Genomic DNA, 14,684 nt, shown 5'->3' with positions numbered 1-14,684 from the left:
CTAATGATAAAATACTGAAGTGTTCACAACGAAGTGCCAGAGTTGAAAGTGCTCCTGAAAAATAGTGAAGCTCACATAATACTAGGAACAGAAAGCTGATTGAAACCTGTAGTTGATAGTAGTGGGATTTTTGGGGAAAATCTAAATGTATATCGAAAGCGTAGCCAAATGGTGAATGGAGTTGGTCTATTTGTCACAGTAGACAAGAAACTCTGATCTGCTGAGATAGAAACTAAAGCTGAATGTGAGATTGCTTGGGCAAGGCTCAGTGGGCATAAAATGATAATTGGATCCTTCTGTCGCCCTCCAGACTCATCTGCTAATGTAACTGAAAACTCTAAAGAAAAGCTCTCTCTGTTCACTTCTACATAAATTCCCCAGTCATACTGCAATCATTATTTGAGACTTTAATCATCCAACAATTAATCAGGAAAATATCAGTTTTGTTAGTGCAGAGTGAAAATCTCATTCTGGAAACAGATATTACTGCATAATAGGTGTAAAACAAAGCATAAAGCTATAGATAGAAAAATTTGTTTGGTTGTCAAGTGAGCTATGCATCATGCCTTCAGTGACTACTGTAGCAGAATATTATCTTAAGATATTTCACAAATCCCAAAGAAATCCTCTGGGTGTATGTAAAGAATGTAGGTGGCATCAAAGTTAGTGTATAGTTCCTAGCAAATGAGAAAGGAGCTGAAATTGAGGTTAGCAAATCAGAAGCTGAAAAGCCTAACTCTGTTTTCAAATACTCCTATGCAAAGGAAAACACAGGAGAATTGCCCCAATTTAATCCTCACACCACTGAAAAATTGAATGAAATAATTGTCAGTGGTGTTGAGAAACAATTGAAATTGTTAAAACTGAACGAAGTTCCAAGGTCTGATGGAATCCCTCTCAGATTGTATACTGAATCTGCAGCTGAGTTAGCCCCTCTTCTAACTATAATGTATCATAGATTTGTTGAACAAAAAGCTGTGTTCAGTTCTTGGAAAAAAAGACAGGTCATACCCATCTACAAGAAGGGTAGTAGAAGTGATCCACAAAACTACTGTCCATAATCCTTGACATTGATTTGTTGTAGTGTCTTGAGTCCAAACGCCCTCCTCAGAGCCAACTGGCATGGCTTCTGAAAACATTGAACATGTGAAACTCAATTCACACTTTTCTCACATGACATACTATAAGCTTTGCACCAAGGCAGTAAGGTAGATGAAGTATTTCTATGTTTCTGAAAACCATTTTATTCAGTATCACACCTACACCTACTGTCAAAAGTATGACCACACGGGGTATTAAGTGAAATTTGTCACTGAATTGAGGACTTTTTGGGAGGGAGGATGCAGCATGTTATCTTGGATGGAGAGTCGTAGTCAGATGTAGAAGTAACTTCAGGCGTGCCCCAGGGAAGTATGTTGAGACCCTTGCCATTCATGTTGTATACCAATGACCTTGCAGACAATATTAATAGAAACCTCAGACCTTTTGCAGATGATGCAGTTATCTATAATAAAGTATTGCCTGAAAGAAGCTGCATAAACATTCTGCCAGGTCTTGATAAGATTTCAAAGTGGTACAAAGATTGGCAACTTACTTTACATGTTCAGAAATGTAAAATTGTGCACTTCACAAAATGAAGAAACATAATATCTTATGACCACTGTTGTAATCAGCCAACTCATACAAATACCTGGGTATAACACTCTGTAGCGATAACCCACCAGGTTGGCCAAGAGCGCTAATGCGCTGCTTCCTGGACTCAGGTAGGCGCGCCGGCCCTGGATCGAATCCACCCACCAGATTACCGATGGCAGCCGGTGTGTGGGCCAGCCTGGATGTGGTTTTTAGGCGGTTTTCCACACCCTGCTAGGTGAATACTGGGCTGGTCTCCACGATCCACCTCACAGACATTTGACTATGTTCACACTATTTCATGGATTACGCTAGACATAGACAGCTGGGGTACACTAATTCTGTCCTGGGGGGTATGGGGTAACGGCAGGAAAGGCATCTGGCCACCCCTTCAAGCTAACCTTGCCAAATCCATTCCTAACCGTGCCGACCCTGTGAAACCACGGGACAAGGCACCAGCAAAAGAAAGAACACTCTAACGATATGAAATGGAATGATCACATAGCCTCAGTTGTGGGTAATGCAAGTGGTAGACTTCATTTATTAATAGAATATTAAGGAAATGCAATTAGTTCACAAAGGAAATTGCTTACAAATCACTCATGCACCCCATCTTAGAATATTGCTCAAGTTTATGAGACCCCTACCAAATAGTTCTAACAGAGGATATTGAATGTATACAGAAAAGGGCAGCATTAATGGTCACAGATTTGTTTGATCAATGGCAGAGTGTCAACAGAGATATTGAAGGAAGTGGGAGAGTGTCACAGAGATACTGAAGGAACTGAACTTGAATGCTCTTGAAGATAGATGTAAAATATCCTGAGGAAGTCTGTTAACAAAGTTGAAAGAACTGGCTTTAAATGATGACTCTAGGAATTTACTACAATCCCCTACATATCACTCACATAGGGTTTATTGTTATTGTTGTCTTCAGTCCTGAGACTGGTTTGATGCAGCTCTCCATGCTACTCTATCCTGTGCAAGCTGCTTCATCTCCCAGTACCTACTGCAACCTACATCCTTCTGAATCTGCTTAGTGTACTCATCTCTCGGTCTCCCTCTACGATTTTTACCCTCCACGCTGCCCTCCAATGCTAAATTTGTGATCCCTTGATGCCTCAAAACATGTCCTACCAACCAATCCCTTCTTCTAGTCAAGTTGTGCCGCAAACTTCTCTTCTCCCCAATCCTATTCAATACTTCCTTATTAGTTATGTGATCTACCCATCTAATCTTCAGCATTCTTCTGTAGCACCACATTTCAAGAGCTTCTATTCTCTTCTTGTCCAAACTAGTTATCGTCCATGTTTCACTTCCATACATGGCTACACTCCAAACAAATACTTTCAGAAACGACTTCCTGATACATAAATCTATATTCGATGTTAACAAATTTCTCTTCTTCAGAAACGCTTTCCTTGGCATTGCCAGTCTACATTTTATATCCTCTCTACTTCAACCATCATCAGTTATTTTACTTCCTAAATAGCAAAACTCCTTTACTACCTTAAGTGTCTCATTTCCTAATCTAATTCCCTCAGCATCACCCGATTTAATTTGACTACATTCCATTATCCTCGTTTTGCTTTTGTTAATGTTCATCTTATATCCTCCTTTCAAGACACTGTCCATTCCGTTCAACTGCTCTTCCAAGTCCTTTGCCATCTCTGACAGAATTACAATGTCATCGGCGAACCTCAAAGTTTTTACTTCGTCTCCATGAATTTTAATACCTACTCCAAATTTCTCTTTTGTTTCCTTTACTGCTTGCTCAATATACAGATTGAATAACATCGGGGAGAGGCTACAACCCTGTCTCACTCCTTTCCCAACCACTGCTTCCCTTTCGTGCCCCTCGACTCTTATGACTGCCATCTGGTTTCTGTACAAATTATAAATAGCCTTTCGCTCCCTGTATTTTACCCCTGCCACCTTTAGAATTTGAAAAAGAGTATTCCAGTCAACATTGTCAAAAGCTTTCTCTAAGTCTACAAATGCTAGAAACGTAGGTTTGCCTTTTCTTAATCTTTCTTCTAAGATAAGTCGTAAGGTCAGTATTGCCTCACGTGTTCCAACATTTCGACGGAATCCAAACTGATCCTCCCCGAGGTCTGCATCTACCAGTTTTTCCATTCGTCTGTAAAGAATTCGTGTTAGTATTTTGCAGCCGTGGCTTATTAAACTGATAGTTCGGTAATTTTCACATCTGTCAGCACCTGCTTTCTTTGGGATTGGAATTATTATATTCTTCTTGAAGTCTGAGGGTATTTCGCCTGTCTCATACATCTTGCTCACCAGCTGGTAGAGTTTTGACAGGACTGGTTGTCCCAAGGCCGTCAGTAGTTCTAATGGAATGTTGTCTATTCCGGGGGCCTTGTTTCGACTCAGGTCTTTCAGTGCTCTGTCAAACTCTTCACGCAGTATCGTATCTCCCATTTCGTCTTCATCTACATCCTCTTCCATTTCCATAATATTGTCCTCAAGTACCTCGCCCTTGTATAAACCTTCTATATACTCCTTCCACCTTTCTGCCTTCCCTTCTTTGCTTAGAACTGGGCTGCCATCTGAGCTCTTGATATTCATACACTTGGTTCTCTTCTCTCCAAAGGTCTCTTTAATTTTCCTGTAGGCAGTATCTATCTTACCCCTAGTGAGATAAGCTTCTACATCCTTACATTTGTCCTCTAGCCATCCCTGCTTAGCCGTTTTGCACTTTCTGTCGATCTCGTTTTTGAGACGTTTGTATTCCTTTTTGCCTGCTTCATTTACTGTGTTTTTATATTTTCTCCTTTCATCAATTAAATTCAATATTTCTTCTGTTACCCAAGGATTTCTAGCAGCCCTCGTCTTTGTACCTACTTTATCCTCTGCTGCCTTCACTACTACATCCCTCAGAGCTACCCATTCTTCTTCTACTGTATTTCTTTCCCCTATTCCTGTCAGTTGTTCCCTTATGCTCTCCCTGAAACTCTGTATAACCTCTGGTTCTTTCAGTTTATCCAGGTCCCATCTCCTTAATTTCCCACATTTTTGCAGTTTCTTCAGTTTTAATCTACAGGTCATAACCAATAGATTGTGGTCAGAGTCCACATCTGCCCCTGGAAATGTCTTACAACTTAAAACCTGGTTCCTAAATCTCTGTCTTACCATTATATAATCTATCTGATACCTTTTAGTATCTCCAGGGTTCTTCCACGTATACAACCTTCTTTCATGATTCTTAAACCAAGTGTTAGCTATGATTGAGTTGTGCTCTGTGCAAAATTCTACTAGGCGGCTTCCTCTTTCATTTCTTAGCCTCAATCCATATTCACCTACTATGTTTCCTTCTCTCCCTTTTCCTACACTCGAATTCCAGTCACCCATTACTATTAAATTTTCGTCTCCCTTCACTATCTGAATAATTTCTTTTATTTCATCGTACATTTCTTCAATTTCTTCGTCATCTGCAAAGCTAGTTGGCATATAAACTTGTACTACTGTAGTAGGTGTGGGCTTCGTATCTATCTTGGCCACAATAATGCGTTCACTATGCTGTTTGTAGTAGCTTACCCGCATTCCTATTTTCCTATTCATTATTAAACCTACTCCTGCATTACCCCTATTTGATTTTTTGTTTATAACCCTGTGTTCACCTGACCAGAAGTCTTGTTCCTCCTGCCACCGAACTTCACTAATTCCCACGATATCTAACTTTAACCTATCCATTTCCCTTTTTAAATTTTCTAACCTACCTGCCCGATTAAGGGATCTGACATTCCACGCTCCGATCCGTAGAACGCCAGTTTTCTTTCTCCTGGTAACGACATCCTCCTGAGTAGTCCCCGCCCGGAGATCCGAATGGGGGACTATTTTACCTCCGGAATATCATACCCAAGAGGACACCATCATCATTTAATCATACAGTAAAGCTGCATGTCCTTGGGAAAAATTACGGCTGTAGTTTCCCCTTGCTTTCAGCCATTCGCAGTACCAGCACAGCAAGGCCGTTTTGGTTAATGTTGCAAGGCCAGATCAGTCAATCATCCAGACTGTTGCCCCTGCAACTACTGAAAAGGCTGCTGCCCCTCTTCAGGAACCACACGTTTGTCTGGCCTCTCAACAGATACCCCTCCGTTGTGGTTGCACCTACGGTACGGCCATCTGTATCGCTGAGGCACGCAAGCCTCCCCACCAACGGCAAGGTCCATGGTTCATGGGGCGGGGGGGGGGGGGGGGGCACATAGGGTTAAGATTAGAAATATTGTTGCAGAAGCCATATTGTAGTAGTTATTATACTAGACTGTTGTATGGAGGCTCGTGAGTTCAAAATTCACCTGAACTGTAAAATTTTAATTTCTATATTCAGTTTGAGTACATTCTAGAAGTATCCACAAATGTCAAGAATCATTGTACTGGAATGTTCTGTACCTGTATATATATTGTATGTGTTCTGGCCGAAAGCAGCTCGCCCCGTGCTCTTGTATGTGCAAGTGCTGAATAAACCTTCATTAAGTGAAGTTAGTGTTTGTCATTCATCTAATTACACTTCTTCTGTATGAAATCATTCTGGTGGAGGCACTGAGTATTGGAACTTGTCATGGCACACATTATTGACAACACAGTGGCTCCCATCAGGCCACGACAGAGCCACCACTTACGTGGCAAGAAACCCGATTTTAAGCCATATTCAGCAGATCGCAATATATCAGAGACAGAAGAAGAAGAGGACATTACAATGACAGCAACTGTGTGCCACCACATGAGACATCCTTCTGGTTTCTCTGGTGACAATGGCCAAGATCCAAACAAGTGGGTTAAGGTATATGAGCGTTTAGCCAAATTTGAGAAATGGGATGACACCGTATGTTTGGCTAATGTATTTTTCTACTTGGAGGGCACTGCCCAGCAATGGTATGAGAACAACAAGGAGAAGTTCACAAGCTGGGAAGTATTCCAGGCAGAACTGTGTAAGTATTTCGGCGACACACAATGACAGAAGTGCAAGGCTGAAGATAAATTACAGTGAAGGGCACAGTGTCCAGGAGAAACTACAGCATCGTACATTCAGGACATCTTGGAGCTGTGTCAAATAGTGGATCCTAGAATGAAGTAGGAAGATAAGGTTGTACATTTCATGAAGGGTGTTGCTGAGGACAGGTATCAAGCCCTACTCCTGAAGGAGGTTTCGTCTGCAGACAACTTCATAAAATGGTTCCAGTATATTGAGACAATGCATCAAAAATGAATTACATGCAAGAAGTTTGAACAGCTTCCAAATGTTGTATTGATGGCTGTGATTAAGGAAGAAACTGATTTCACAAGTGTTCTTCATCACATAGTGAGAGAGGAAGTTCAGAAGGCCATTGGATTGCACGGCGAGCAAAAAACCGAGACACTTCAAGAGGTCATAAGGGAGAAACTGGAACAGACATTGAACCCAATCTCTCGTCCTTCATTTCCCTTTAAAATGGTGAAAAAGTCAAGACCCAGGTGAAGTTACATTCTTACAATGCTGCATGAGGAACCTGTTTGGGCACCAAGGAAGACTGACGTCTGGAGGACCCAGGATAACCAACCAGTATGTTTCCACAGTGGATGACTGGGACATGTGGTGTGCTATTGTCGAGAAAAGCAGCAGATATTTGATGATGCCTGCACCAGAAGACAGCAGACCAATCTCAGCCGACACCAACTCCGGGATGATGAAGATGAACAAGAAGATGTGAATGCAGGATGACATACGCCACCATCACCACAAGCTAGCCACTGGAGAGGACGCTCCCCAACATGCCGATTAAGGTCCCCATTACTGTTTATAAGCTCTGGTTGATCACCTAACCACTGCAACGTGGAAAACTAAAGGGTGCGACTTTCCTTGGAGGTGAGTCCACCGAAGAAAAAAATCCTCTGCCATCGATCACTACAAAAATGATAGGAAACTATGTTGATATCCTCATGAATGGCTGACCTACCCAATCTCTTGTGGACTCTTGAGCATCATATCCAGTCATTTTGGAGAAGTACCGTCACTAGTTGCAGAAAACCGTATTCGACGACAGCAAAACGTCTCTGCTGAAGATGGCTAATGGGAAAAGTGTAAAATCATAAAACCTGCAGGAAGATGTGTCATTCATGTAGGTGTGAGTGGCCATACACAGCCCTTAGAATTCATCTTCTTACAAGAGTGTAGTCATGACGTCATTCTCGGCAATTATAGACTGTGGTTGCTCGAAGATTATGCTAATCAAGATGAGATATTGTGGACAGGAAGATGCACTGTGGAGACTGTGTGTGCTGGATGAAGTGATCATTCCTGCAGTCAGCACTAGAAAGGTAACTGTCATATGTCATGCCATGCATCAACCCATGGATCTTCTAGTTGAATGTAAGAGAAGCATACCACTGAAGAATAACTTGGTCATCCCAGTCTCTGTCGACTCGTTTAAGAAAGGATTCAGTGAATTGTGGATAGTTAACTGTTGCCGAGAACCACAAATCCTTCCAAGTTGCTTGTGTGTAGCAAATGCTGAGTCATTAATCGCAGAATAGATGAGCATCATAGAAACCTCCCATGCCAAGTCCGTGAGCAAAATTAGTGCTACCACTATGAGACAAGATCTTCTAGCTCGACTATCACCAGATCTCACTAAGCAACAACAGAAAAAGCTACTTGCCATTCTTCAAGAGTTCTCTGGATGCTTCAATCCACACGTAAAGTGCAAATTAGACAAATTGAAGGCAAAGCACTGTATTAGCACTGGAGACCATCAAACAATCAGCCAGAGAGCAAACTGTGCATCAGCAACGGAACATCAAATAATTCACAATGCGATAGAGAAAATGATGAAGAATGACATTCAGCCTTTACAGAGCTCATGGTCGTCACCAGTGTTCTCATCAGGAAGATGCATAGCAGTTGGCACTTTTGTGTTGATTACAGGAAGCTTAACAAGATAACTAAAAAGGACGTTTACCCTCTTCCATGAATTGATGATACACTAGACTGATGTACTCAGGACACTGGCAAATCAAAATAGATGAGGCTGATGACAAGAAAAGTGCGTTCATTGCCCCTGAGGGCCTGTACAAGTTTAAGGTAATGCCGTTTGGTTTGTGTAATGCACCAGCAACTTTTGAATGCATGATGGATAATCTTCAAAGTCACCTGATGTGGACAATGTGTCTTCATTATTTAGATGCCATTATAGTGTTCTAAGAGACATTTGATGAACACATAAAAAGACTGAGGGCTGTGCGTAAGTGTCTCCAACAAAGCGGACTGAAACTTAAACCAAGAAAGTGTCTCTTTGGAGCAAAATAAATCAAAATACTTGGACATCTTGTGTCAAATGAAGGTATGTGGCCAGACCCAAAAAAGATGAGATCTATAATGGAATTTCCTATTCTTAAAAGTATTAGAGATGTGAGAAGGTTCCTCGGATTATGTTCTTGTTACTGTCGTTTTATCAAAGACTTTTGTATCAAAGCCAGGCCATTCCAAGAGTTGTTAAGAACTGATGCTAAGTTTATCTGGGGTGGTGCTCAACAAGATTCTTTCAATCTGCTGTGAAAAGCTCTGCTGACTGACCCTGTACTTAGTCTGTATGATGAGAGAGCATCTACAGAACTACTCACAGGTGCCAGTGGGTATGGGATCGGTGCTTTTCTGGTGCAAGTTTCGGATGGAAAAGAGAAGGTTATAGCATATGCTTCTAGGACACTTACAAAAGCTGATAGAAACTACTCAATTACAGAAAGAGAATGTCTTGCTGTGATCTGGGCCATGTGCAAATTTCAACAGTGTCTCTATGGAAGGCCATTCACAGTTGTTACAGACCATCACTCACTTTGTTGGTTGACAGGTCTTAAGGTTCCAACAGGATGACTCACCAGGTGGGCACTACATCTTCAAGAGTGTGACATTACCATTGTGTACAAAAGTGGAAGAAAACACCAAGATGCTGACTGTCTCTCAAGAAACCCTGTGCAAGACCATCAAGACTTGGATGAAGATAGTGACTGTCTCGCTGCACACCAGGATCTCTCTGCTGAGCAGAAGAAGGACGCCAAGATATCTCAAATTAAGCATGCCTTAAATTGGTCAAAGGATGTGAAAGGACAATTTAAGGTAGTTAATGGATTACTTTGCAAGAAAAACTTTGATCCATTTGGAAAGAGGTGGCTACCAATGATCCCTAATCATATGCACTTAGATGTCCTACAGAAATTCCATGACACTCCAGAGGTCGGACATTTAGGATTTATTAAGACATATGATAGGATCTGCAAGAGATTTTTCTGGCCAGATTTATTTAGGAGTGTCTGTCACTATGTGTCACACTGTTGAGAGTGCCAGAGAAGAAAGGCAGTTCCTCAGAAAGCACCTGGCCAACTCATACCAATTCCACCAGCCGAAACGCCTTTCCAGCGTGTTGGGATTGACCTCCTCAGATGATTTCCAACATCTGCTAGTGGTAATAGAGGGATTATTGTTTGCACTGATTAACTGACATGCTATGCCATTACAAAAGCCATGAAAACAGCCGTAGCATTCAAGGTAGCCAAATTCATCGTGGAAGACATTGAATTAAAACACAGGCCCCAAAGTCATTAATTATGGATCAAGGGAAAGTTTTCCAATCGAATTTTGTGACAGAGATAAACCATTGGTGCAACATTACTCATCACACGATGACTGCCTACCATCCACAAACTAACGGGCTTACTGAACGCCTTAATAAGACCATGGCCAATATACTATCAATGTTCGTCAATGTTGGGCACAGCAATTGGGATGAGGTGCTACCTTTCGTGACGTTTGCCTACACCACCAAACAAGACACCACAGAATTTACACCAGTTTTCCTGGTGCATGGGAATGAGGGGACCATGACGATGGACACTGTGTTTCTGTTACATCCTGATGATGTGGATGATGACTACATCGGCCAGGTGTTAACTGGAGCTGAGGAAGCTCGGCAATTAGCTCGACTCAGCACACTGCAGGCTCAAGAAGACAATCGCCGAAAGATGCGAGCCACCATCCTGTTGTCTACTAGCCTGGTGACCTCGTCTGGATCTTCACTCCTGTTCAAAAGGTTGGTCTCTCTTAGAAGCTCCTCAGGCACTACTTCGGACCTTATAAGGTTGTAAGAAAGTTGTTCGATGTTACGTATGAAGTTGGAGATTTCAGCCACAACACAAGATGATGAAAGATCAATGATATGGTCCACATCCTTCAAATGAAGCCCTATAAGGATCGTGCAACCCAGGATAAATTTTAAGCTCCAGTGTCAGGCAACAAGCAGGAAGATGACAAAGAGCGTAGCAGCAAAGGAAGTTCTAAGAAGATCACCACCAGGGCGAACATCAATCATTGGGAGTCTGAGTATGTAGGGCTGATGACACATTCCCAGACTTGAAGGACATCACACCAAGATGCTGTTCTCTTAAGGAGGGAGCAGTGTCGCAGAAACTGTGATGTAGTTGTTATGGTACTAGACTGTTGCGTGAAGGATCACTAGTTCGATACTCACCTGAACTGTAAAACTTTAATTTCTATAATTGATTCAAGTATATTCTAGAAGTACCCACAAATGTCAACAATCATTGTACTGGAATGTTCTGTTCCTGTACATATACCATATGTGTTCTGGCCAGAGGCATTTTGCTCCGCGCTATTGTATGTGCAAGTGCTGAATAAATCTTCATTAAGTGAAGTTAGTGTTTGTCATTCATCTAATTACACCTTCTTCTATGTGACAATATTAGAGCGTGCACAGAGGCATTCAAACAATCATTTGTTCCAACACTCCATATGAGAATGGAATGGGAAGAAACCCTAATAACTGTTATAATGGGACATACCCTCTGCCATGCACCTCACAGTGATTTGCAGAGTATAGATGTAGACGTAGTAGATGCAAATGCATTTGCTTAATGTAAAAGACAATTTTTGTTATTATTTTTTTTAGAACAGATGAGTTCAGGTTGTACAAGAGTATATACTTCTTTTTTTCCATATTTCACAATAATTTCTCATTGTATGGAAACTATAAGTACATGTTACTATATATGTTAGGAGTATTAGTTTGAGAGGCTTGGCCATATTGGATGGCAGCTGTTGATGAATGATATTTTGTGTTGCGATGAGATGGGCTTTACCCCAAGCAGGAAGGAAGTGTCGGTTGACGATGGCAGGACCCTGTAGTAGAAGGGCAGAGATCCCGACAGCCAGGCCAATGAAGTGGTAGGAGGTTACATGTATCAGCATAGGTAGGTTTCATTTCAGGAAGACATACAGTAGTTTGTCAGAATGGATTACATCAAACAGTTGTAAGTTTTATGAATAACATCTAAGACTTACATTAGGTTTTTCTGAAATAATAATCTTATTAACAAATAAATAAAATTTACATGAGTACATAAAGAAGTTATTAATTATTTGATTACATTAAATAGTTCTGTGGTTTTATTAGGGACATGTTTTCCTTTTCTTTTACCCTTGCAAGCCTGTTTATTGTCCATTGACCCACACATTTTCTTTCATATTGATTTAAATTATCATCTAGCATTCATGACCCATAGTATATTTCCCAGGCAAGTCCTACAAATTTTTATGTCCATTGCATGCACATGATGAGTGTCCTTGTAGGGTTGAGTTTCAAAGTTGGCACCAAACAGTTTAAGTCAATAATAGCTGTGCCTGCAGCATTCCACATTGAATGTCAGGTGGAGTGTAAACAGTATTGTTGCTTACAGCATGCGTGGATATGGTTTTCTCACAGTGACCTTGTGAGCACTTGCTTAATAAAACAGTTCATCAAACAGATATCAATTTGAGGCCTCTCACTGAATGACTGATTTGATTGCATCTTACTACAAACTTGAGTAGGATGACTGAGAAATCACAGTTAATTTATTTATACACTACACTTGCCACCCATCTCAATATTTACTAGCATTACTCAGAGCAGTGTCTTAACCATTCACCTTGGACAGCTTAAATAGAAGCACTTTTATACAGAGTTTGCAGTGCCACAGTCTTTAAATTTCTTATTTTATATGAATAGACAATTTAATATTGCCCCACAAATTGTAATTTCTCATGATACAAAGTACATCCAAAAATATTTACATTGTACTTACATATTTCATAGGGAAAAAAAGAACTTGAATCCACAAAGAGTTGTACATTTATAAGAGCATGAAGTTTTGATCAGAACTTTATTGACATGAATATTGTGGCAAATTTATATTTGCAGAAGATTTATGACATTTTTGTCCATTTTCAACAGTGTAAGATGGGCATGTACTATATCTACTTTAGGGAACAAGAAGGAGTCAGTATTTACCACAAAAGGAAAAGCAACTGTAAGGTCAAGAGTGGCTGAAATAAATGTTCCCTAGCTATTAATGAGTGTCATTTCCAAAGTAGATTGTTCAAAGCCCATACAGGTCTAAAATACTACCCCAAGAACAAGTACCAACTTGGAAATTGTTTCTACATTACAGTCCTTAATTACAATACATAAATACATATGTACAAGTATGAAGAGTCTTTAAGTGTGTACTTGTTCTACAGTACACACATATTCTTTTTTTTGCACCAGTTATATCCACCATAGCAGTAAAAATGTTCCTCTTACTGTGTGCCAATGGCTACTCATGGAGCACAGCTGTTATACCATGAATACTATATGATGGGAGTCATTTGTTTGCACTGCATTGATATCTAAGTGAGTGTTCACCACTATCTTATTGAGAAACATGCTGGATTTTTAAAACTACAGTGTACGAAACTTTACGTAATAAAGTACACTGTCCTATGTCTTAGCCCTCATATGTGGTTTTCTAAGAGAAGACATAAATGTGTTGTTAATCTGTTTTTCTACCAATTACCTCTTCACGATATTATTAATGTCCATAGTTCAATGTACTATTGATAGTTATTGTCATTGACACAGTTGTCAGTAGCAGTGTAGGCAGTCTTTAATGACACAGTTCTTTTCCTGCCTGCAATACTTTTTAAAAGAATTATGCTACATGCTTATGTACCACTGTGTATATACTGTATATGCAAATACAATAGGCATGGGGAGGACTGCTAGTCACTCACTCGTGCTGTTACACAGCATAACTACATATTAGTGTAACAGTCATTTAACTAACAAGAGACAATTTTTATTTATGGGCATTCCTTGAGCTACGTACTAAATTACTATAAAACATGCACATGTTATATCTACATGAGTATAGGTAAAAAGTCTACTCACCAAGCAATGGAAGAACACACATATGAAAGACTGTTGTGATTGGCGACCTTTCGGAGCTAGTGGCTCCTTCTTCAGGCAGAAGGTTTGAAGGGGAAGGAAGAAGGGTGAAGGAAAAGAACTGGAGAGGTTTAGGAGAATGGGCAGGTTTTGGGAAAGTCAACCAGAACTGCTGGTCAGAGGAGGCTTTCCGTACAGGATGAGAAGGAAAGACTAATTTCTCAAGACTGCATCAGACAAGATTTGAAAACCTGAGAGCTTAAAGCTGGAAGAAAGGGTAATATGCAAGACAGAGATCACTACCAAAACATCGTGCATGAGTTAATAAGAGTGGAAGCTAAGTGCATTGTACGTATCGGAGGTGGGAGGGGCCGGTGAAAAATAGATGGGAAAGACAATGAAAGATGTAGAAAACTAAAATGTAGTGAAGCAAAGAATAGTTACAGTGAATAAAAGCTAAGAAGTAAGAAATTAACGTCAATTAAGGCCAGGTGGGTGGCAAAAACCAAGGACATGTTGTAGTACTAGTTCCCCCCTCGGCGTTCTGAGAAACTGGTGTCTGGGGGAAGAAACCAGTTGGCGCAAGTGGTGAAACAGATGCCAAGGTCACAAATGTCATGTTGTAGACCATGCTCTGCTACAGAATATTGCAATTTGCCAGTATATACGCTCTGCCTTTGCCCATTCATCCTCACTGATGATTTGGTGGTAGTCATGCCCATGTAGAAGGCTGAACAGTGTTTACATAATAGCTGCTATATGACGTGTCATTTCGCAGGTCACTCTCCCCTTGAT

Source organism: Schistocerca gregaria, chromosome 1, assembly GCF_023897955.1.
Source record: "Schistocerca gregaria isolate iqSchGreg1 chromosome 1, iqSchGreg1.2, whole genome shotgun sequence".
NCBI lineage: Eukaryota > Metazoa > Arthropoda > Insecta > Orthoptera > Acrididae > Schistocerca > Schistocerca gregaria.
The sequence above is the reverse complement of the archived record's forward strand: the minus strand, read 5'-3'. Positions refer to the sequence as shown.